Genomic DNA, 3,465 nt, shown 5'->3' on the forward strand with positions numbered 1-3,465 from the left:
ATTTAAGAATAAGGCTGTAACTTAACAAAATGTGGAAAATGTCAAGTGGTCTGAATACTTTCAGAATGCACTGTAACCCCACTCACTTTGCCAAAGCACAGCACCCACACCACCAGAGGGATATCAACAGACCACCAACTCACTACCCTGAGACAATGGGGCAAAAAAGTATTTAGTTAGCCACCAATTGTGCAAGTTCTTCCTCTTAAAAAGATTAGAGGCCTGTAATTTTCATCATAGGTACACTTCAACTATGACAGACAAAATGAGAAAATAAATCCAGAAAATGACATTGTAGGATTTTTAATTTATTTATTTGCAAGTTATGGTGGAAAATAAGTATTTGGTCACCTACAACCAAGCAAGATTTCTGGCTCCTCTGTCCTCCACTCGTTACCTGTATTAATGGCACCTGTTTGAACTTGTTATCAGTATAAAAGACACCTGTCCACAACCTCAGTCACACTCCAAACTCCACTATGGCGAAGATCAAAAAGAGCTATCAAAGGACACCAGAAACAAAATTGTAGACCTGCACCAGGCTGGGAAGACTGAATCTGCAATAGGTAAGCAGCTTGGTTTGAAGAAATCAACTGTGGGAGCAATTATTAGGAAATGGAAGACATACAAGACCACTGATAATCTCCCTCGATATGGGGCTCCACGCAAAATCTTACCCCGTGGGGTCAAAATGATCACAAGAACAGTGAGCAAAAATCCCAGAACCACACGGGGGGACCTAGTGAATGACCTGCAGAGAGCTGGGACCAAAGTAACAAAGCCTACCATCAGTAAGACACTACGCCGCCAGGGACTCTCAAAATATAACTTTTTGGTAAAAACTCAACTCGTCAGAATGCTGAGTTGCATCCAAAGAACACCATGCCTACTGTGAAGCATGGGGGTGGAAACATCATGCTTTGGGGCTGTTTTTCTGCAAAGGGACCAGGACGACTGCTCCGTGTAAAGGAAAGAATGAATGGGGCCATGTATCGTGAGATTTTGAGTGAAAACCTTCCATCAGCAAGGGCATTGAAGATGAAACGTGGCTGGGTCTTTCAGCATGACAATGATCCCAAACACACCGCCCGGGCAACGAAGGAGTGGCTTCGTAAGAAGCATTTCAAGATCATAGAAGATCTTTAGAGGGAGTTGAAAGTCCGTGTTGCCCAGCAACAGCCCCAAAACATCACTGCTCTAGAGGAGATCTGTATGGAGGAATGGGCCAAAATACCAGCAACAGTGTGTGAAAACCTTGTGAAGACTTACAGAAAACATTTGACCTCTGTCATTGCCAACAAAGGGTATATAACAAAGTATTGAGAGAAACTTTTGTTATTGACCAAATACTTATTTTCCACCATAATTTGCAAATTTATTAATTAAAAATCCTACAGTGTGATTTTCTGGATTTTTTTTCTCATTTTGTCTGTCATAGTTGAAGTGTACCTATGATGAAAATTACATTTTTTAAGTGGGAGAACTTGCACAATTGGTGGCTGACTAAATACTTTTTTTGCCCCACTGTATAGCCCAAAAAGATCTCCCCCACCACACCAGCCTGAGAGGGCGCAACATAACGTCAGTAACTCCACTCACTCAAGTCGAATATAGCGAAAAAAGCCTGGCAAGACGTGATGCACCCCTCCTAGGGACGGCATGGAAGAGCACTAGTAAGCCCCGGTAATAGGGTCAGAGAATCCCAGTGAAGAGTGTAGCCAGCCAGTCAAAGACCGCAAGGGTGGTTGTTCACCTTCACACCCCTGGGTCAGACTACACTCAATCTTAGCACCTACTTAAGCGATAGATGAGTCTTCAGTAAAGTCAAAGGCTGACCAAGACTGCGTTTCTTACATGGATCGTCAGACCATTCCGTAAAGATGGAGCTCTATAGGAGAAATCCATGTCTCCAGCTGTTTGCTTAGAAATTCTAGGAACAATGAGGCCTGGGTCTTGTGACGTGTAGGCATGTACAACAAGACCAAATTGGAGAGCTAGGTAGGAGCAAGTCCATGTAATGATTTGTAGGTTAGTACAGAAACTAATGATTTAGATTTGTAGGTTAGTAAAACCTTGAAATCAGCCCTAGCCTTACCAGGAAGCCAGAGGCTAGCACTGGAGTAATATGATCAAATTTGGGGGTTATTGTCAGGATTCTAGTGCTTTATCCAGGGAACTGGAGAGTATAGCATTACAGTAGGCTGAAGTGACAAAAGCATGGATTAGCTTTTCTGCATTATTTTTAGACAAAGTTTCAGATTTTAGTAAATTTGATACACATCCGGAGGATAGGGAGACATTATGTTCAACATAGGAGGGCCAAGCACAAGAAGTAACTCTTTCAGTCGTTTAGTTAGAACAGGGTCCAGTAGGCCGCTGGAAGGTTTAGAGGCCATTATTATTTTTGTGAATGTGTTGAAAGATACATGACTAAGAAACTTGTCTCCATTGATCCGAGGTCCTGGCAGTTCTGTACAGACTCAGGACAACTGAGTTTTGGAGAAATACGCATATTAAAAGAGGTATCTGTCATTTGCTTCTTTGCTAGATTCTTGTGACAAATTATTTTTAGCGGTGTGACTGCATCTCGGGTATTACGCAAAGTTCAAATCAAAGTGTATTTGTCACATGCGCCGAATACAACAGGTGTAGACCTTACCGGGCAATTCTTATTTACAAGCCCTTAACCAAAATGCAGTTAAGAAAATATAGTTAAGAAAATATTTACAAAATAAACTAAATGTAATTTGTGCATGTAGTTAGGGGTAAAGTGACTATGCATAGATAATAAACAGCAAGTAGCAGCAGTGTGTGGGGGGGTATCAATGTAAATATTACGGGTGGCTATTTGATTCATTGTTCAGCAGTCTCATGGGTAGAAGCTGTTAAGGAGCCTTTTGGACCTGGATTCCGGTACCCCTTGCCATATGGTAGCAGAGAGAACAGTCTATGACTTGGGTGACTGTAGTCTGTCAATATTTTGGGCCTTCCTCTGACACCGCCTAGTATAGAGGTCCTGGATGGCAGGAGGCTTGGCCTACCGCCATTGTGTCGTCAGCAAACTTAATGATGGTGAATTGTGCTTAGCCACACAGTCGTGGGTGAACATGGAGTACAGGGGGGGATTAAGCATGCACCCCTGAGGGGCCCAGTGTTGAGGATCACTGTGGCAGAAGTCCAGGATCCAGTTGCAAGAGCGAGGTGTTTAGTCCCAGGGTCCGTAGCGTTGTGATGATCTTTGTGGGCACTATGGTGTTGAATGCTGAGCTGTAGTTAATGAACAGTGTTCTCACATAGGTGTTCCTTTTGTCCAGGTGGGAAAGGACAGTGTGGAGTGCAATTGCGTCATTTGTGGATCTGTTGGGGCGGTATGCGAATTGGAGTGGGTCTAGGGTTTCCTGGATAATGATGTTGATGTGAGAGATGACCAGCCTTTCAAAGCACTTCATGGCTACCGACGTGTGT

This window comes from Oncorhynchus gorbuscha, linkage group LG09 (genome assembly GCF_021184085.1).
Source record: "Oncorhynchus gorbuscha isolate QuinsamMale2020 ecotype Even-year linkage group LG09, OgorEven_v1.0, whole genome shotgun sequence".
NCBI classification, from domain to species: Eukaryota; Metazoa; Chordata; class Actinopteri; order Salmoniformes; family Salmonidae; genus Oncorhynchus; species Oncorhynchus gorbuscha.